Source organism: Zootoca vivipara, chromosome 9 (genome assembly GCF_965207765.1).
Source record: "Zootoca vivipara chromosome 9, rZooViv2.hap1.1, whole genome shotgun sequence".
NCBI lineage: Eukaryota > Metazoa > Chordata > Lepidosauria > Squamata > Lacertidae > Zootoca > Zootoca vivipara.
The window spans coordinates 36,250,921-36,273,352 of NC_142592.1; the positions used below are offsets into that span (position 1 = coordinate 36,250,921).

General features: G+C 42.7%; 1 long non-coding RNA gene across 2 annotated transcripts; it reads left to right on the plus strand.

Annotated features, from left to right (window-relative positions):
* The first annotated feature begins 1,832 nt into the window (after positions 1-1,832).
* Positions 1,833-19,104, plus strand: LOC148684595 (uncharacterized). 2 transcript variants are annotated; one of them, XR_015945944.1, is made up of 3 exons: positions 1,833-2,119; positions 16,561-16,732; positions 17,625-19,104. It is a non-coding gene; the product is annotated as an uncharacterized LOC148684595 (long non-coding RNA). The 2 variants fall into 2 exon arrangements; XR_015945943.1 differs by lacking the exon at positions 1,833-2,119 and adding an exon at positions 2,832-3,065.
* Positions 19,105-22,432: the final 3,328 nt, after the last annotated feature.

Genomic DNA, 22,432 nt, shown 5'->3' on the forward strand with positions numbered 1-22,432 from the left:
AATGCCAATAAAAAAGCTTCTGGTTTTTTTAATAAATGTATATTTCTAACATCTTTTTCAGCTCATTATATATCTTTTCCCAGAAGCTTTTTATTTTCTTACATTCCCACCACATGTAATAAAACATTCCTTCTTTTTCTTTAAATTATCAACATTTATTACTTATTTTATACATTTTAGCTAATTTCACTGGTGTAATATACAATCTATTTTCATCATTTTCATTATGTTTTCTTTCAAAGCATTACATGCGGTAAATTTCATTCCTTCTTTCCATAATTTTTCCCAATCCTCTAACTGAATATCCAAAATCTTTGGCCCAATGTATCATAACCGACTTTACCTCTTCACCTTTCAAATGTGAGGCGATCTGGCTGCGCCATCTGCCACCCCATTGATTGCCAGGGTTGATTCGGCTGATCTGGCTGGCTAGGCGGGTGTCCCCTTCCTCTCTCACTACTCCATGTGCATCCCTCCTGAAGCTGTCCATCCCAGATAGGAGTGTGCCGTTCTTCGGTCAAGGGTATACGATAGCTGCGCTCCCCTGCTAGAACCTCCAAACAAGGGCAAGTTACTGCAGTTTAGCCAGTTCCAAAATGTAATATAATTATCTGTCCACTGGGATAGAAAGCATAATTCCAGTCCACAAGGGGCATTGAATAAGTATCAGATCATCTCAGTTTCAATTTCATCACTGTCTATAGATCCTAGGAACATTTCACATCAAATTCTGTTTATTTTGATTTTCTTAATGATACCTTCAACTTCAGCTCCAGGCACTTTTCGTGTAATTTCAGGCAACACATCTTTACTCCAGAAACTCTGTGCGCACTCTAGAGCAGTGGTCCTCAACCTTGGGCCTCCAGATGTTTTGAGACTACAATTCCCATCATCCCTGACCACTGGTCCTGCTAGCTAGGGACCATGGGAGTTGTAGGCCAAAAACATCTGGAGGCCCAAGGTTGAGGACCACTGCTCTAGAGTACCACAAAAGAGCCACGAAATTAAATCTGGTTTGATTATTTTACCGTATTTATTTATTTAATTCCTACATCACCCGTCATCAAAGGGTGGTTGACAGTATGTGGTCCAAAAAAGGGAATGTGTTAAGAGTTAGACCATCTACTTAACAAAAGAAACTGGGGGTTGAATGTGATTACTTATGTAATGAAAGCGTAATGGAAGGGGCCTAACTGTATGTGTGATTAACAGCCCTAAAAAATTATTTATGTTTCACTGCATAAATGACAGGAAAAAACCCTACTGTTTGTTGGATGAGACAAAGGGGGACAGGACTTGGGACCACACATGAGGATGGCAAAGTAGGGATTCATGCATCCCTAGTCTACAGAAATTCTTACCTCCAGTTGGCATGTAATCCTATCCACACAGCCAGAAGAGGAGAGGGAAGGGGAAGATGGCTGTGTTGCAGCCACACCACCCTCTTTTCCGACCTCCATATATAGGACCGTACATTAAGTAATATGCCATGTTTGGCTTTTACGTTAAAGGGTTGTTACTCTTTTGAAGCCTAAAGATGCAATAGGTAAAATAAATGCATAGATTTGTACAGTCCTGTTTGTCTCCACCACTTTCTTCCGCATTTTCCCCAAGACCTATCACCAAAAGAAAAGCTTGCTGATTAATGTTCTGCCCCTACTTCACAGAGATACAAAGATTACATTTCCTGGAGAAAGTTTCAGCCCTTTAAGCAGCCTAGAGCCACAACTTGTTTCATCAGGATTACGTGCGAGGGCTCAGGCTTTGTTATGATCTGCTCAAGCACACAGCGATTCCTATCAGGCTGCTTGCAAGAAACAGTCAAAGATCAGGTTTCTGACTTTGCAGTAAGGAACAGATGTGATTTTCCATGATGCATCGCTGGGTTAAAGGAATCAATCAAAGGAGTGCAAAATACATGGTTTGGTTTGAAAATAACTGCAGGCCGTAAATGAAGCAACACTTCAAATCCACGATGAGTATCCTTTTCAGGCATGTTCACCCAAATCTTTGTGCCAACTGGTTGTTAAATGACCTCAGTGTGAAAGAAGCTAAGAGCATCTGTCAAAAAAGTCTACTTATACTACAGTTCAAAAGACGGTTCCTGCACCTTTAACAGGTATGCAGAAGAAGGATTTGTGGCAAGTGCAACTATTAAAGACACAAAGGTTCTCTCCTTTGCATCTGGTCACCTAAGCAAAATGTGTGGTAGGGCGTTGTTGTTTTTGAAGGTTATGCTGACTCTGCTGTTTCACATCCACATGGCAAAGGTGAGGTTGTCTGCTGTGGCAACTTACGTTGCATTTCTCTCCATCTGCCCATTTAATATCATCTAAGGTAGCTTCTAGATGACCTCTTTATTGAGCATTCATTCTGATTTGTTTGCAAGGAGGTGATGCAACAACAAATCTGCCAGCATGCAGTTGAATCCCACCTGTAAAAATCAAGACAGCCTGGAATCCTGAATTTAACAGCAAAGTTCCATGCATATTTACTCGGAAATTGATGTGTTCAGTGGGGTTTGCTACTGTGAAAATGGACATAGGAACAGGTACATTATCGCCACCCAACACAGCTTCAGGCTGATGCTGGACTAGATGAGCCCCTGGGCTGATCCTGCAGGGATCTTATGTTTTGATGTTCTCAAATAGCATGGCCAGTCAATTGGGTGCTGCCAGAGGAAGAACTTTTCAGCAGACTCATGTGGGGGCCTTCATGTTGAAATTGGCCTTCAGGTTTTTTCCATATCTGAAATCGAGATGGTTTCAGTGGTGGCTTAGTTCCCCCTGGTGTTATTGTACAGGACTTGGCTTGATGATCGTTTCAGGGGCGGAAATGTTCAGGCTTGTAACTGTTTTTGCCCAAATAACAGGGCTGAGATATAATTCATTTTGGAATGCGGTATAATTGTTTTGCTCGCATTTGCACTTCAGAAGATCAAGGCCTGGAGTCACCAGATGTTTTTCTCAAACAAGATTTTTTGGCTGTTATCCTCAGAGTGGTGGATGGGAAGAGCAGGTAAAGCAAGAGGCTCCTGTCTTGCTTCACTCAAGCTTCAAGCCATGGTGGGTAGCTAAGAAACTGGAAGGAAAGCGATCATGAGGCAGCAAACAAGGAATGGCATAAAGCTGGATATTGGGTCTCTGAAAGGCATAGGGTTCCCTTTCTTGCCATTTTCCAGTGAAAACAACAACGCCATACTAAATCTAAACAACAAGACCTTTCTTTACCTTCCATAGCTGCTGGTTAATTTTTGATAGCTTATGCAAATAAATGAAATGTTTTGATTACAGAATTAGAATGCATATATCTTTATTTTCTGTCAGTACCAGCTCTTCACATAAATAATACCCAGATATGTAGAATGCTGGTGTGTGTTTTAATCTGCTTATTGTGGATTTAAATTTTGTTGAATGTTTTATAGAATTGTTTTTAATGATAATTGTTTTATTTTATTTATTTTACAGTCAAGAGATATTTATGTTTATTTCATAAAATGTAAACAAAATAAGTGATTTATTTATTGCATTGCATTTCAACGGAAGCATAGTTGGTTTGATCCCTTGTTCGCAGGTGCTATGTCTTCCAAGTCCCTTTTCTTGGTTTAATGGGTTGCAGTTTCTCTGTCTGTGGACTTCCCATCTGTTCCAGCCTTAGGTCCCCAGATGTTGCTGGACTACAACTCCCTTCATCCCTGCCCAGTGGCATGCTGCCTGAGGACGATGGGGTTGTAGTTCAACAACCAGGGAACCCACATTTGGGGATGGCTGACATGCACATGTGAGCTGCTTGCAGCTGGGATAAAGGCTCTTTCTTCCCTACCAGTCAAACATTGCCCTCTGATCCTTTGCTTGCTTCTTTTTCTCCAGTAGCTCACATAACAGCAAACTCTGCATTGTTCTTCCAACTATTTGAGAGCTGGAGGAAGGGCCCCACTCATTTGGTATAGGGCACAGAACCACATTTCCTTTGTTCTCTTAATGGCCCATCGCCTAGGCAGTTACCTCATCAGGAAGCTAAAGGTAAAGGGACCCCTGACCATTAGGTCCAGTCGTGACCGACTCTGGGGTGCGCGCTCATCTCGCATTATTGGCCGAGGGAGCCGGCGTATAGCTTCCAGGTCATGTGGCCAGCATGACAAAGCCGCTTCTGGCAAACCAGAGCAGCACATGGAACGCCGTTTACCTTCCCGCTGTAGCAGTTCCTATTTATCTACTTGCATTTTGACGTGCTTTCGAACTGCTAGGTTGGCAGGAGCTGGGACCAAGCAACGGGAGCTCACCCCGTCACAGGGATTCGAACCGCCGACCTTCTGATCAGCAAGCCCTAGGCTCTGTGATTTAACCACAGCGCCACCTGGGTCCCCATCAGGAAGCTAGCCTGGTTTGATTAGCTTTTAACTCTTTCTAGGATTATAGGAGCCTCACACCCACAAACTCATAACAATATTCTCTTCCTCCAGAATCAGTACAGAAGCATAGCTGAGTAGCGGAGGAGGGTTGGGTGGAAGGAGTGATCTATACTTCCTCAGATAGTCTTCCTGGTTTAAAAAAATAATAATATCAGAGTTTTATTTGCCTAAAAGATTAGAATTCTATGATTCTAAACTGGCTGTTAAGGAGGGACCTTCTATCCTCTGCAACCAGCATGGAAACGCAGGCTGCTAGTTATCTAACATATTTCAGGCTAGTAAATTTTCTGGGTTTAATTTTTTTAAGGCTGCAGTAAATGGATGCACATGAAAATCACAAAGTGAATGTGTCCCATACACAACATAAGAAATAGTAGCTGTTGCTATAGAAAGAGCAGTACAATATGTAGCAAGACATAAAAGCTCATGTGAAATGCATTACAACAATGCTACATAAAAACACATGCAAGATAGACAAGTATAGTAGTAAAAAACACAGCATTCCCCTTGGATCTATGCTTGCTGAATCTGAGTAATTGAAAGGCAGGCAGAAAAGAGCCTTGAGCAACAAGCAGTAGAGCGGGAGGTCAGGGGCCCACAACCGATCCCTGTGTGAGAAGAGGGGTGCTAACAAGTCCACAAGTCTGTCCCTATTTCCATTTGCGAAATGTTAAGAGGCCATGAGACAGCTGGCATTTGTCTCAAAGCCCTTGACAGCTCTGTAAATCTGAGTCATTCTTTCTGGTACCAGCCTTTATTCTGTGCAACAACAACCAACCAACCAAACCCCCCCCCCCCAAAAAAAAGAGAGAAGACAACAGAAAGGTTTGTAAAATTGAAAATAATGAAGATGTTTTAAGGAACTGGCATCTGTTCATAGATATTCCGCCGAGTAAAAGAGATGCTAAATGCATTGGATGAATTATTCATTGTGAATTATTCATTTAGCTCTTGCTTGTGGCACAAAGTGCCAAACCACTCCATCCTAACTAGAAGTTTTCCATTGAGGGCCCATTATAAGCTTTGTCTCTCATTTCTACTATCCCACTCAAAGTCCCATTTTAAAAAAGAAGACAAAAATTTAGCACCACTGCTTACTACCGATTAAAACTAGTAATTTTTAAAAGATTTCTTTAAAGACGCAGATTGATGTAAATCCTGTTTTAATATGAGCCCAACATGCGCTTCTCTTAAAATAATGAAAATTCAGCCTTCCTTCCCACACTCAGCAGCACACAGTCCCTCCCATTTGTAGCAGGTTCGTGCAAGTCCTTAGGAAGGAGATTTTACAGTACAATCCAGTACATGCCTATTCAGAAGTAAGTCTCATTGAGCTCAATGTGCTTACTCCTAGGTTAGTGGTCCCAGGACAGAATACTTCATTGTTCAAGAGTTTTTGGTCTGCTAGTAGCCTTGCTTTGAGATCAGGGGGAGGGGGAGGGGTCTTTGAGGAAGCCCAATACCGTAAATACTATCACAGTGAAGTATCTGCCACACAGCTTGAAATCTATTTACTAAATTGATCTGCCAAACTTGTTTCACTAGTTTTCCCTGACAGGACTGAATCTTAGGCAGGTGAAGCTCCTCTCGGGATATAACCCAAATCTAAATACTTCCAACCAAAAGGCACACTTTGAGGCAAGGATATATATATATATATATATATATATATATATATATATATATATATATATATATGCGGCCCTCCCTGTGTTGTTGGACTACATTGCCCATCATCCTTGGCCGTTAGCCAAGCTGATTAGCCAAACTGACTGGGGTTGATGGAAGTTGTAATCTGATATCTGGAAGGGACCATGACGGTTACAAATGACATATTCATGCATGACCATTTTTAACAGTGCTTTTGTGGAGTGTTCAAAATGCAGATCTGCTACTTGTGGTAAAACGTTGCACCTTCCATGAACCTGATTAGCTATAGATCACTCTGTTCCTGTGGATGGAACTATGCTGATCTTATAAATAAGCATTAAACTCCTTCTACCCCAAAATAACCTGGAGGTATTTGAAGAGTGCATTTTCCTCCTTGGCTTTGATCTGCGGGGAGGGATAATCTTTGAAAAATATAATTTATGAATGAATGAGAAGGGAAAGAATATGAAAGTGAATAATATAGCCTCTATGTTTCAATAATAGTAATTTGCCATAATGGAGCTTTAAAAAAGAGAGGGCTAAAATGCTCTAAAAGTGTTCTTGTACAAGTATTAATTTTTGTTCTTTTCTTTCTTTTTGGCTAAACATAGAAGCATTTCTTCAAACAGCTAGACATCTGGCCTTTACTATGTTCTCTCAGATCCCTTGAAATCTTATCTGGATTCATATAAGCAAAGAGCAATCTTTGAAGTCAATATGGCACATAAAAAGCTTCTAACATCAATAAAACCATTCAGAAAGCAGTAAATGAATGTAGGAAAAAATTCACCCTGTCCCAACCCATTCATATACACACAAACATGCTTTTCCCACCAACGTTGCTAATTTTAAGAGTAGCTGTACCTCAGGTTACTTTACAAATGGACTTGCAAAGTAAACTTAATAGAATTCACCACCAAAATGGCTGTTGGGTCACATTTCAGGTTGTTATTTAGTAGACTGACAAAATTATGGCACAAGTTTTGAGAATGGGCAGAGGGCCAGCACCCTGTTCCTGGAGAACTCAGGGCTGGCTCCAGGTCTGAGGGATCCATAGCAAAGAGGTAGACCCTTTCCTACATCAGTTGAGCACTGCAGGCTTATGTGGTGATGGCAGCAGAGCTGTGATCAGCAGTGGATAACTGGGATCCAGTGTTTTAATTTCTCCCAGTCCCTCCCTAGGAGTGTCACCACAGAGCATTGTGGGGAAATTCAAATGGCAACTCCAAGCCACTCTACACAGGAGACCCAGGGCAGCTTAAACTTCAGAAATGGGCCCAGACAGCTGTCTGAGAATGCAGTATGTCAATAACAAGCCTGGAAAAATTCAACATAACACAATAATGGTTCATAGGTGGGGGCATTACTCACATAGCCAAAACAATTTATACAGCCTGTTCAACATCCTGCCCCAATCAGTCTCTAATACATAGATCTAAATTCCTAGTGTATATATGACACCATGGTTAAAAATACATAGAGCCCATACACATGATGTTTTAAAGGAGAGGAGGGAAGCGTTTGACATAATAGCAAGACAAAATAATTGCTCCTCCTCCTCCTCCTCCTCCTTATTCTTTTGCCTTAACAGTAGAGACTGTAACATTTGGGGATAAGAAGGGTAGAAACTGCCCAGTAAACATCCATTAATTTTACCCCATCTTTCAAGCTTCTCAAAAGCTCTTTCGAAAGTTCAAAACTCACACTTCCCCCCCCCACTGCCTTCCCTTAAAAACAGCATGGGATTGAGCCACACTAAAGAGATGTATCTTCAACATTCATCTCCTCCTCTGTGGAAAGGGAATCACAACTGAGGGGCTGCCACAGAGAATGCCAGTCAGAGCCCACCCCTCATTCCGTTCCCCAGGGACCATCTCTAAACTCACATAATGTTCCTTGTAGGGACATGCCTCTAAATTACTACAATCACTACGGTTTCCGGTGTGCTTTAAGCTTCACATCATACATTGGTGATATTTTTGATTATTTGGCATTATATAAAAATTTTTTATTAAAAAAATGGAAACAGGAAGACAACAGGAGAAAAGTATGCCCTGGATCACATCCCAGTAGTTCTCTTGATGCCCTGCAGCTGTTCCCTGTGGCTGCTGTCAGCTGGAGTCCTTTATTTGCTGATTCCCAGAATCTTAGAAGCACCTATATTTGTTCTGTTGTACCATCGCAAGTATGGTTATCCCTGTGCTCTAGTGAAGATTTGTAGGTGCTAATATAATTCTGCCAAAGCTCAAATTTCGGAATGGTTTTTGCTAGGGATAGCTTACACCCAAAAGGCAGAATCAGCGATGGACTGCCAGTGGCTCCATGACCCCATAGACACCAATAATTCCATCATAAAGTAATTCTCTTTTCAGGTGCAACTCACCCTCCCCACTTTTTATGCCCATGCTTTATCAAAGATTAGCAGGATTTATTTTTATCATTCTAGTTTCAATGCATTAGAAGGGCTCTTGTGAAAATCTAACATGGACTAACATTGGAGAGCAGAAACTGAAGCCACCAATTTCTTTTTTTAGAAGATCTGGACTGAGCAGGAAAAGGGTGAAAAACAGAGCTGTTCAAATGTCGCAATATCAGTATCAAAACCTTTATTGGCATCACTTACAAACATTCAAAATAAATAGGCCAGTATGATCTCGCCGCCATATCATCATGCTGTATTGTTTTAGTATTCGATTGGGAGCCACCCAGAGTGGCTGGGGAGACTCAGCCAGATGGGCGGGGTATATATAATAATAAGTTGTTGTTGTTGTTGTTGTTAGTACAGTCACTTGCCAAAGGGAAGAGGGGCCAACAATCTATTTCACCTCTGTGGGTCTCCAACAAGGGCAGGGCTTCGGTAATGTCGCAATATCATGTGAGCTCTTATCTTTTTTAGGGTTTGGTGCGGATGTTTTCCCTAACCAGCTTTGTCACATTGCTTCTAGGACGGTCTCTGTGCTACTTATAGCTGTGTGGCATGCAGAAAATCAGCCTAAACTATCCTGTCTGTGCATTAAGATCTGCAGGGGAAGTCCCAGTAGCTTAATTCTTTGGTTCTTAAATAAGGTCTTCCTGTCAGTTACACACCCCTTTGACAACCCTACTCCTGAGGTACTCCAAGTAACAGACCCAGGGGATTGCTACACCCCTCTTAACTGGTTTGGGAGTCTTCTCTCTTTGTAGAAGAATCTCTCCCCTGCTGCCTGGAATGAGAACTAAGTATACTGTATCTTTCCAGCTTCTACTTCTCCTGGCTCAACCTTAGCCTCCCAGTTAATTCCTGGCCTATTACTCTTACAGGACGCCACATACTGTCCTTCACACTAAGCGCAGAGGCTCCTTTCTCTAGCTTGTGAGTGGATGTTTCCACCCAGAACCAACTCTCAACTCCCTATCTCCAGTGCGTAGCAAGGTAAATTAGTACCCGGGTGCAAAAAATATTTTGTCAACCCCCCCTTGAAATTATTAAAAGAAGGAAAAATAAGAGACTTACCGTTAAAAGTGTTGTTTTCTGGTTTCTTTACATTGGTTTATTTACATTGTGAGCATAAGCTCTTAAAACATTTTTCCTAACTTTGAACTCTGCAAATTTCAAAAATCAATCCCCTTTGCTACTTTATTTTCAATTGACAAGATGGCTAAGCCAGATAGCCGAGTTTGACCCAGGCTGCCCACCCTGGCATGCCATGCACCACCTGCCCCCTACTCACCTGAGCAAAAGCACACCAGGGAATGCAGGGCATGTAGATATTTGGGGAGGAGGACCAGGGTGATTTCTAGGCAAGCACTCATCCTGATCTGCCTACACAAAAATCGCAGAGAGATTATACGGCACCCCCATTTTGTCGAGCCTTTATTTTGATCTGTTTGTGGGGAGGTTATACAGGATCGCATCAAGCGATTGCTATCCCATACTTTCCAGCACATTTCCCCTCCACACACACTCCTAGCCAGCAAATGGCGCTGTCTGGACTGTAGGGCTAAGTGCCTCTTTGTACAGAAAATGTTGCGCTGTATTTTTCTGCTGCTGATCGAATTAAAAGGCCAGAGCTGTTTTGTCTGCATGGGCAAAGCTTGCAGCCTGGCTCCTCCTCCATCCCTCCAGTGCAAAGGCTGAGGAGAGGAAAGAAAGCAGACCGTACCATTAGCAGCTCATGGTGCGGGGGGTGCCCAGTCTTTCCCCAGCCACTATTCTTGAGCTTATTCGCCCCTGGAAGCTTTCTGCTTTAAAGCGGTGTTACACAGCTTTAAAGCATAAAGCTTTCAGCTTTAAAGCAGAAAGCTTCCATGGGTGAATAAGCTCAAGAATAGTGTTTGGGGAAAGACTGGGCATCCCCTACACCATGAGCTGCTAATGGTACGGTCTCTCAGCAGATCCTGTAGCTGGGCAAGGCCACCACGTCACTCATTTGCCCCATGGGGAGTCGTGGGGGGTGGATGTGACCCCCCCTTCAGGCTGAAGGAGGATGACATTCGTGCCCCCCTCCCGCGACTCCTAAGTCTATAGAGAGCCGGGGAAGGGGAGAGCGGAAGCAGCTGCTTTGCAGCTTTGTCGTTCTCTGGGTTTGGGGGAGTCGCCGGCAGGATGGGGCGCGCCAAATGGTACCCCCCCATCACCCTGTCACTGGGAGTGCACCGGGAGTTCAGCCTTACAAACACCCACTGGCTTCCACCCACCAACATTTGTCAGCTTCCGCTAGGCCCGTCACTAGGTAAAGATATAAGCCAACTTCTGACAATGGATATCAACCACGTTCAAGCCACAATCCCTCTCAGAAAGTGAATTTACCTTACTGTCACCCCGTAGCCACCAACAGTGAGTCGATCACCTCTGTCCATTTGCCAGTGTGCCATTTCCAAGTGGAGGACTGGGAAATGCTGGATCTCACAGCTGTGGGGAAAGAGGAAAAGGCCCACCTTTATATCCACTCAGCTGCCATGTACTTTTGTGATGTCACAAGTAATCCTTAACCAATGGCAACAGCTGTACCATCATCATCTCCTCAGGCCTCACAATTGTGGGTGCACCTCAGCAGTGATTTACTTGTGGACTTGCTTGTTTGTTTGTTTGTTTGTTTGTTTGTTTTAAAAAAACCTTATAGACAAATTTCTTTGGGCCAAGTTTTTTAGGGCTTTGTGAATTAAAATAAGAACCTTGAACCTGGCCAAGCAGAAAATCAGTAAGCAGTACCAAATGACTGTATTGGGGGTCTGTGCTTGTAGAAATGTGTGTGTGAGGCAAAACTATACGAAAGGTGTATATTAGAAGAAATGTACACTAAAATGCTGGCACGTTTTTTGTGAGGACTTTAAACAAAAATAATACTGTGATGAACTAAACTTAAGGTTGGAAAAATGAAAAACTGAGAGAAAGCAAAATTGACAAATGTCACTGGAGAGCAACAGCAGGAGAGAGCTATAGTGCATGTTCTGTCCTGCTAGCAGACCTCCCATGGGTATCTGGATGGTCTCTGTGGGAACTGAATAGTGAACTAAATTTGCTTTGGTCTGATCCGGAAAGGCTCTTCTTACCTTTTTATCTGCAGAGACCACCTTCTGCTCTCTCTGGGTGTATTTCTGAAACTAGCATGGTGTCCATTCAACTGCCATTTTAACTGACTGGTCAGCTCAAGCAAGATATGTTTGCTCACTGAAAATTATCGTCTACAATCTCTCTTGATTTATGGCACATAGTTTGTGCCTAATTTTTTTAGCATAGGTTAAAAAATACCCAGTTAGAATTCACAACATGAAAATGCATGGGAAATGTGCAGGTATGCAAAATATATAGTCCAGTACTGGAAGAAAGAAAAAATAAATGAGGCTTCATCAGCCTCCAGTGGCCTATAGTTTTCACAGTGTATTATGCCACAACGGTGCTGACATCAAGGTGGGAATTGCATGCAGTGCTTGCAAAATATCACTAAAAATGATCAGAGAAGGATGCTCTCATCCTAGTAACCTACATGCAATCATTACACCGCACATGCATGAATCTTGAGACCAAATTCATTGTTCTTATTGCACCCTCTGCTGACTGGTTCCTTGAACAGCTTTAAGCAACTGCTTCTTAACCAGGATACAGTGTGGAGCTGAGAGTTAACATCAAGAGAAATCCAACTGATGATCATGTCCGTTGTGTTAGGTGAGGATAGGGTGAGAAGCAATGTGTTTAAATTATAAGATTGGTAGGTTTGGGTTACATGTTAAATGCAAGGTCCCTATGATTGTCGTGGGAGTTTCTTTCTTTGAAGATTTTCATAGCAAGAATGAGGAACCATTGCTTGGAGTAGTATCTTAGGCACCAGGCTTCAAGGGGGTTCATTCGCAGGTGGGTCTGTAGCCTCCTGCTCCAATACACACACCACCACCCCATTTCATAGATCTATGGGTCTATAGGTCTTTATACATTTTGCATAAATTGAAATGGTGGGCAGCCACTCTGTTTGTAATCCTGACTTGGCACACAGATGGTAAATCTAATGAGATCTATAACATGCACACGCTGGACGTTGCCAACTGAGAATGGTCTACCCTTTCCATAACTTTTGGCATTTTCCATATACTGACACAGCTCACTTTCGCAGTTTGGCTATTCAGCCCCACCAGTTCCTGAAATCCTACACAGGCAGCCAGCATCACCAGGGGACTCTTCTTCCAGTACATAAAATGCTGCCACTTTCCCTCAGCCCTTCACAAAACAACCTGGCTGGCTTTACAACTGCTGTAAATTTATTATCAGAATACATGACTCTTGCCTGAATTATACTGCAAAGCCTGTCTGCACAGCAGGGCAGGGAAGCACCAAATGAGCATCGTTTTGTGTTGTTGTTTTTATTATTGCTGCTGGAACAAAGTAACCGGGTTGACAGGAGATGTGTTTGTTGGCAAGAAGGCCATGACATTTTGAAAACCGCAGGGACCATCCTGCCTCACCCAACACCAAGCGTATGCAAAGAAAATGCATGCGGCCGTGGTAGAAAGGCGCATCTATTGTCTTGCTGGCAGGCAGCGCCAGAATGGAGAGCATCCCAGAAACGAAATACAAAACTATTTGAGAAAGTGCTTGCCAACGCTGAAAGAAAAGGAAGCAGCACAATGGTAGCTGAGGAAGAAGCAGCTGGGCTTCGCAGCACCAGCCTGCATATTTCAGTTTGCATTATCCGCACTGTTTCATACAGTAAAAGAGGTCTTCCAAGGGGAATCTTTTATTTATTCACCAAACAACCTAACGTTCTGCTTCCTTGATCAATTGATCTGTACCCAGGTTGATGAATCCGTGGCCCTCCAGGTGTTACTGGGCTCCAACTCCCAGCAGCCCCAGCCAGCATGGCCTATGGTCAGGGATAATGGGAGGTGGAGTCTAACAACATCTGAAGGGCCAAGGGTTTTCCGTTCCTGAGCTGTATGAAATATCTCTGTGTGTCGTATCTATATACCCACCTCAAAGCGTTGACAGCAATTAATTCATTTTTAAGTGCATTTGCATCCTGGAACTTCTAGTCATTCAGCTGTCATCTGTGCCCATGCTGTTAAGGTACGTCCATCTTACCACTTACACTACATCCAGTTTTCTAATCAGGCTGAAGCTGGTTTGAAAATGCAGGAAAGGTCAGGTTGGGGTGGGGGAGGGCACCAAGCAGTGGCGGACCTGCACCAGGCTAAATTATATGGCAGTGGCCTAGGAGGACCACTTGCGAGAGGGAAGGAGGGAGAAGGGAGGGAGGGGGGAGGAGGTTGCTCCTTCTTCCTCCTCCTCTCTATTGTCACTTTTGCCGGGCTGGGCTCCTCATCAGCTACACCAAAAGCTCAGTTTTCGAGTGTCTTGGAAGCTGAACGTTTCGGTTTTCGAACACCAAAAATCGGGAAGTAATTGCTTCCATTTTTGAATGTGCCTCGGAAGTCGAATGGCTTCCACTGTGTTTTTCCTCAATTTTCTCCATTGACTTTGCAGACTGTCCTTCGCGCCTCGGTTGTTTAACATTGTCTAATGGCCTTCTGAAATGGATTACATTCGACAACCGAGGTACCAATGCATTATTATTATTATTATTATTACCCGTCCACCTGGCAGTCCTGAGGCATTAAAAGCATTATACAGTGGTACCTCGGTTTACAAACACAATTGGTTCCAGAAGTCTGTACTTAACGTGAAGCGTACTTAACCTGAAGTGAACTTTCCCATTGAAAGTAATAGAAAGTGGATTAATCTGTTCCAGACGGGTCTGCAGAGTACTCAACCTGAAGCATACTTAACCCGAGGTATGAGTATAATTGGTTCCGGAAGTCCGTACTTAACCTGAAGTGTACTTAACCTGAAGCAAACTTTCCCATTGAAAGTAAAGGGAAGTGGATTAATCCGTTCCAGACAGGTCCGCGGAGTACTTAAACTGAAAATACTCAAACCGAGGCGTACTTAAACCGAGGTATGACTATACGTCAAATCCGGCACTTTGAATTGGGCCCAGAAACTAATAGGTGGCCAGTGCATTTAGGCCAGGACTATATGCTCAAACTGTCTTGCCCCAATAAGCAACCTGGCTACTGAATTCTGCACCAGCTGAAGTGAGCTTTATGGCTGAGTAGGGATTCGAACTCTGATCTCTCAGTAGAACTATACAAAACTATACTGGCTCTCTTCTATTGGTCATTAGTTATCTGTATTTTATTTAAACTAAGACATATAATATTTCCTCTAGAGATGAATTATTCTTGGCATCTGATATATTACTTGGGGGCACTTCTCAGCTGCTTGTCATAATACATATTTCAAGGCAGATTTGTGATCTAATACCTTTTCTTGAGGATTGGTGTTAGTATATAATACTCTGAGCTGTGTATCTAAAAAGAAATAGGCAATGTCAGTAGGAGTCAGTAAATGATTTGTCGCCATTATAGTTATAACTGATTTTAGATGTATAAAATGTCCCTTCTGTGCCGTGCCCAGTGCTGCTTTTCAAAAAGGCACAGATGCGCTTTAATGCATCTGCCTTTGCAAGGCTAATGCAGTACTAGATATTGCTTTCTGTGGCAATTCATGTTTTATTGATACAGTGCACATAAAAGTAATCTTAAATATTTCAATGCAGTCAAGAGGTTAGGTAAAGAAAGGAAGTCCCATCCTCCACCCTTGGAATTTTCTCAACTTTCATTCCAGATTACGATTTTCTCCCCAGAAAAGATGAAAATATGTTTGTTATGAGTCGTAATGCAGGAATCATTTCTTCTTAAATGGCAGTGTGTGTGTGTGTGTGTGTGTGTGTGTGTGCGCACGCGCGCACACACACATATTTCTTGTAATGAATAAGTATTTGGGATCTACATGGTTACTAGAGCTTACTGGAAACAGTACAATCCAGTGAATTAAGTGTTGGGTATGGTTATGGAAGGGACACGGGTGGTGCTGTGGGTTAAACCACAGAGCCTAGGGCTTGCCAATGGGAAGGTCGGCAGTTCGAATCCCCGCGACAGGGTGAGCTCCCATTGCTCGGTCCCTGCTCCTGCCAACCTAGCAATTCGAAAGCACATCAAAGTGCAAGTAGATAAATAGGTACCGCTCTGGTGGGAAGGTATACGCCATTTCCATGCGCTGCTCTGGTTCTCCAGAAGCGGCTTTGTCATGCTGACCACATGACCAGGAAGCTGTACCAGAAGCTCCCTCGGCCAATAAAGCAAGATGAATGCTGCAACCCCAGAGTCATCCGTGACTGGACCTAACGGTCAGGGGTCCCTTTACCTTTACCTTTATGCTTATGGAAAACATGAGCTCAAATTACAATTATAGGTTTGTTGCCTTCGGGCAGGAATACAAGTTGACTGCAGTTCCAAATTCTGTGGCTGGCACAATCAAATTCACAAGGTTTGCTGCAAATGGATGCTAAAAACAAAAAATCTAGGTTCATAGAGACCTTCTCTGGTGCCCATGAAGCACTTCTGCCTTCTCTCTCTCTCTCTCTCTCTGTGTGTGTGTGTGTGTGTGTGTAATTTATTTATTGGATTTATATACCACCCTTCATCAAAAGATCTCAGAGTGGTTCACAAGATAAAAATACAAGATAAAAGGTGAGCGGGAGGGGGAGGGTGTGTGATGGACAAACAGGATGCATGTTTCTGGAGGAAAGCTCAAGAAGATAGAGGGTTTGGGGTGAACCTGAGAGAGAAAGTTTGGAATTGGGGGTCCTGGGAGAGCAAATGGGTGTAGAAGACGGAGGGGGAGAGAAAGAGAGATTTTGGGGTGAGTTGATTACCCGAAATGAGTGGCTTGAGAGGTACAGGAATTTATTTGAAAGCTAGATCTGGGTGAGAGATTAATTTTGATTTGACCTTCCCATTAACTGTTCCATCTAGTTCAGTATTGTCAATGCTGATTAGCTCTCCAGAGTTTCAGGCAGGGGGCATTGGCAATACTGAACTAGATGGAGCAGTGGCTCTGGCACAATATAAGGCAACTTCCTTAGCAGTGGCTGGGACCTGATTTTAGCATCAATAATATTTTGCAGATGTGGAGAGCCTTCCCTGCCTTATCCTCTCCAATACTGTGAACTGGGATGCCGGACAAGTGCTTTGGATGATGAATTGTTGAAAGTCATGCCAGGAGAGGACCCTTCACCTGTTTACCACTTTTCATGTGAAAACAATCTCTGTCCGTTCTGCAACTCAAAGGGACAAATGGTAAGCAATGCAGTGGTCATTGTTATATCTAGTTTATCCCTAAGGAAAACAGGATATTCCCATAGCTGTTGAGTTGTAAAATAAGTGGGAATGAAGAACAATTCTGAGTCTTTTCACATATGCTTGTCATACCTCACCTTTCTTGTCACTTGGCCAATGTTGTTTGAACATAATGGAGAGGAAATCGTGCAGATGGAGTTCTGCCTATGATGGTAGAGGGGTGGGATGACTGGCTTGCCGCAGGAGAACAGCAAACCCTGAGCAAAGGCCTGGTCCACAGACTCTGCCCTGAGATATACAAACAGAAACTTAGAAACTCATATACAATCCAGCGAGTTCTGCCTTTATGCAGGCCTTGCTTGTTAACATAAATGCACTACACCAGACTGGCTGTGTGGCAATTCTGTTTACTTTTCCTTATGGTTATACCCTCTGGTATAAACACATCTATTTCAGATTACAGATATTTCCATATTCCTTGTGGAGTTCTATAACCACAGATACGTTTGCAGAATTTCACAGTTTTCTCGTCATTTGAAAAACACTGTTAGTAATCGTAAACTTTCAAGCAGGGAGGCCTAGCAACTCCTTGGAGAGAGTCTTGCCTCTAAGGATACAGGTCACTTCTTGGTTCACATGGAGAAGCTGTTTTCAACGGAGCCCAGTGACAGAAGTGTACGGCTGTATTGAGGCAGCACAGGGTGTTTAATTTTTGCACCCGGGACAACTGCCCCTGTGCACACACACCCATGCTATGCCACTGTGCCACTGGTGGGCAGGGGCAGAGACAAAAGAGCACAGAGCAACAAATGCACAATTTACCTTTGTTCACAAGGCTAGTTTCCTCTCCCTCCCTCCCTCTCTCTCTCTACCCTCTTTCTCCTCCATCTAGACAAGGAAAAGACATGATCAGCGTTCAAAGATGGATTTATAGCCCCGCCAAAAAAAACCAGCTGATGTGTGAGGCAAGAGTCCGTGAGGGGCGTGGCCTATGGAGAGCTCCATGGGTCAGCTGAAGAGAGCTGAAGGGCTGCTTTTGGTTCCTGGGCTTCACCACCACCACCACCACCAAGAAATAAACCATAACCAGCAAGGGAAGATCAGTCTTGGCAGGTCTTGGGAAATTAAGACAGGAATACTGCCAAGGTGCCTGGTGAAGAAATGACAAATGGGGGTAGGGTGGGTCGAAAAGGAGAGAAGAAACTTATCATCTGCCACCTCATTTGCACAGTAACCTTCAACCACAGCCAAAGCCTCAGAATTTCTACAGGACCCCAAAGAGCATTCTGATCATCAAGGGCTGTTTTTGTCCTTCACCCCTGTAAAATTGCCCCTCCCCCACAAAAAACATGAGCCGCAAACATCAGGCCGGCATTAAATGCAACTGTGTGACTCACCACCTCCTTGTCAAACAGATCTCCTTGATCCACCTTTTGCTTTTGCTCCTCTTCCCTTGCCTGCCTTTTTGTGTTGCTTTTCCTTTGTAAGCCTGAGGGAAGAGGCAGTCTAGTTCCATTTTTTTTCACTGATGTGAGCCACTTTGAGAGACAATATTCGTCTGAAGAGTGAGATAAAGAAATATATTGGTTGAATATTCCACACCATTTTCTTTAGATAGCACGGTACATTCTAAGTCACAGTTAAAGCTTGATTCTAGAATTTAGCTTCTTTCTGTTTATGATTATTTTGCTTGTTTTTGGTGGTTGCATATGGAAACACAAAGAGTTACACATATCCAATTATTATCTCATACTTTGCTTCTACTACATAAGCTTCACCTTAATTATTCACATTCATATCTAGAGGGAAAGAGGGAGGCTTTTTATAGCTTTACAATGGCCAAGTTTCCTCAAGTTAGATTGTGTTGTGAGCCCATAATAAGCAGCTAGAAAGAACTGCAAATCTCAAGTGCCACCAAGATCACTCACAAAGCAAGTCTTATATTTTAATATGTGTACAGCCCTTGAAACATTCTTGGCACTTTAAAAATATTTTGTAAGGAAATTTTCTGGAAGTGCACGAGGCCACCAGCTCGCTGAAGATATAAGCAGGGCTAGGTCTGGTCATTGCCTGGAAGAGTGATTGCTTAGAAACCACCAGAGCTTGGAAGGAACTAGTTCAGTTTAACTACGTTCACTGAATGAGATTTTTAAAAATCTCCAAACTACACCTGAAAATGGTTCCCATAATTGCCGAGTGAACTGAATGTGAATTAAATTCATTTGGGGCTAGAACCTTGAACAATTTCTAGTTCATCTTCAAAGTCTTTCTCATACATGTGTTTCTTACTCTTAAGAAAGACTATTTCACTCTTTAAGCTTAAAGATTATGATTGTAGGAGTAAAAAAATTAAATGACTCACATTCCACTGCATGCGTGTTTACTTAGTCTTCTTAAGTGTATTTTACGCTTCAGCACAGCATCTTGTAACATTTTCAGTGCTGGGGGGAAATGTGCCAAAGGATCATTTGAATGAACTTGAATTGAACAGAGGACCAAATGTGAAACAAACTGGTTTGGTTTTTGTAAGGGGACAAACTTGGCCTGGAATTAGTTCCTTTATAATATGGACTTTCCAAGTTCTGGGAACTACATGGCTTCGGTTCCATGAAGCAGGAAACGTGGGACTAAACATAAGAAAATCCGAAGAGCTAATAAAGAAATGATAATGGTTAGTAGTAATATGGATGTGCTACAATGAGAGACGAAAAGAGTTCTGTGGCCTAGAAAGCTCCTTCCCACCCACTGGTTGATAAGTAGTTTGCCTTCCTGCCTCAGGCAGCTTTTGGATGACATCCACTGTCAAACAAAAGAATTGTTTGGCACTAGAATCTGACCAGGCCTCCACTCCTCGTGTGGTTTATAATCTCATATGGAGCTTTTCATTAAAATATGCCAGAAAAAACTTTCTTCCTTATTCCATATGTCACATTGGAACAAAAACTCCAGTACCATGTATGGCAGCAAAGCTAACAGCATCCAATTAATACAAGAAGTGCCATCTCCCCCTCCCCCCCCCCCCCGCCCTATGCAATTATACTGAGTTTGTTGAGGCATTAACATGAGAAGGATTTGAATCAGGTATGCATCCCCAACACCCACCCCAAGTTGGGCACAATTTGGCTTTGGAGTCACTTTAGAACAGAGACTGGAAAAGAGCAGTTAATATGAGATTTATTTTAAACTGGAATTTATTTGTGGACTATTATTATTATTATTATTATCATCATCATCATCATCATCATCATCATTCTTTATTTGACCGTCAGTCAGAAAATTGTGGATTATTATTATTTTTTAACTGTTCTGTGTTTTCACACACCCCCACACTCCCCAAAAAACTATGGATGAATTTCATTTCTGGACAAAATGTTGTGCATGACAAAAGCATCTGAGTTCCTTAAATACCTATTTCCGTATGCTTTCAGCATTATACTAAGAAAAAATAGGGGGGCACCACTGAAAAATACATGACTGTTTAAACTTTTAAATGAATGTACACTTGGAAGCTTTTCCATAGTATGCAAAGAAGTGATGGACTATGGGTTTATCATAACATTCTGAGACGTTTCACTCGAGAATAGACATTTAAAATAAAATGGTGATTATTCATGGATTGGGAGGGAGACTGAAACCTAACGAAGAGAGTTGCAGTGTAGCAAGTAGATGCCACACTTTTTACCTTCCCATCTACCCCATGTGTTGTAGACAGCAAAACTTTACTCAGAGTAGGCCTCAGAGTAGGCCTGTTGAACTTAACATACCTAATTTTGTTAATTCGAGTGAGTCTGCTGTAAGTAAAACTTAATTGAATACCACCCCACACATTTAAAGCACATGGAGTGGAATTCTAAGTTTCCATTAGAGAGATTTTGACCTTCCCCTGAGGTAATTTCGGGGGCACAGTGCTCAACAGGAGAAAAGAGAGCAAAAGTGCTGTCTCCCACTAGTGCAACTATTTATTCGGGCGAGTCCATTTACGCCCCCTCCGCCTCTCACACAAAGAGTGCCAACAGATTCTCACTCTATGGCAATCTTCCTTGCTCTTGTGGAAGAAGGTGCTGAGTGTGTTGGTACGCATTTAAAGTTACAAGTCCCCAGCCAAACACTCTGCCAGTTGATGAGCTTATCTGCTTTGGATCCAAGAACTGGCATGCTCTTCTCCGCTCACCAAGACGTGTAATTAAGACTGCAGTTGAACGGCAAGTTACTGCTTGTACCGCAGTGCATTCAGGCAATCCACAGAGCTTAGGTTGCTTCAATCAAGCCCCCAACACACACACCACAGAAAACTTTATTACCCTCTTGGAGGCCTACAGCAGTCTATAAAAGAGCCATTGACTTTAAACCCTGCTTTCTGTTATTTCATAAGTTTGACAAGCCCTTTACTTACAAAAGGTTATGGTTAGCATACATGATAAAGTTGTTGACGTTGTTTACATTATCTGCAAGAGGCCATGAGTTATTACGGTTCTGTTCTGAGGAGCTAAGCATCTTAAGTCAGTCAAACTGCACTCAAGGCATCTAACTCTGCTACTAATCTACCGAAACAAGCATGCGGTTGCAAGAGCAAAAGTAAACAAGGCTTTGAAACCTTTGAAGATTTGTAATCAGAACTCTTGTATTCTTGGTAATTACCAGATAATGAGCAGTTAAGTGTTTATAACTACCTTATTTCTATTACGGTCCTACAGTAATTGTGTGTTTATTGTGAAGGAACTAGGATAGGATATGCAATCATTTTATATACTGTACCTATAATCACGAGGACCCCCCATGTGGGAATAAGGCAAGCAAAGGAAAGAAAGCTATTTTTAACAATGGAGACCAACCCTCGTGTCATCGCCGCACGGGTCACCTTGGAGAAACATAAACCATCTCCCAACATTTAGTCATTCTAAGTCCTTCTGCCAACCTGCACCCTAGAAATAACAATGCCAGGCTGTGGGATTGGGAAAAAGCATAGTTGAAGGCCCCATACGCACCATACATTTTAAGCACTATGATGCCACCAAAAACAGTGATGGCTTCCCCCAAAGAATTCTGGGAGCTGTCGTTTGTTAAAGAGTTATTAGGAGACCCCATTCTTTCCTCACAGAGCTATAATTATGTGTGGATTCCCTCACAGAGCTGTAATTCTTCACAGGGAACTCTGGGAATTGTAGCCCTGTGAGGGAAATAGGGGTCTCCTAACAACTCTTAACACCCTTAACAAACCTCAGCTCCCATAATTCTTTGGGGAAGGTATCACTCTTCAAAGCGATATTGTAGTGCTTTAAATGTACGCTGTGAATGTGGCCTAAATGGATATCTGCCAAGTTGCCCTTCCCACATCTACATGGTTGCTTTAGCAAGAACATACCCAAGCAATGCATGTGTCTTGAGCACACCCAACCGACAAACAGCCGGTAATTTAATACTTTATTGACAAAACACAAATTTACAGAAACTCCAGACAGGCATTAAGCGTGCGCACACACACACACACATACACTTCTGAAGTCAGCTGACACCCCTCCCCAGGCATATGCTTTGAACTGGACTGTTAGAGTAATGGGTGGCCATACCCCCACCCCAGACTTAAGTATCCTCATCCGACTGTGCAAGTGCAAGCAAACTGTGACTCCTTGGACGTGGAAATTTTTTGCTGTGTCTGCCTCTTAAAACCCATCCTGATCCTGGAGAACAGTGAGGGAAGCG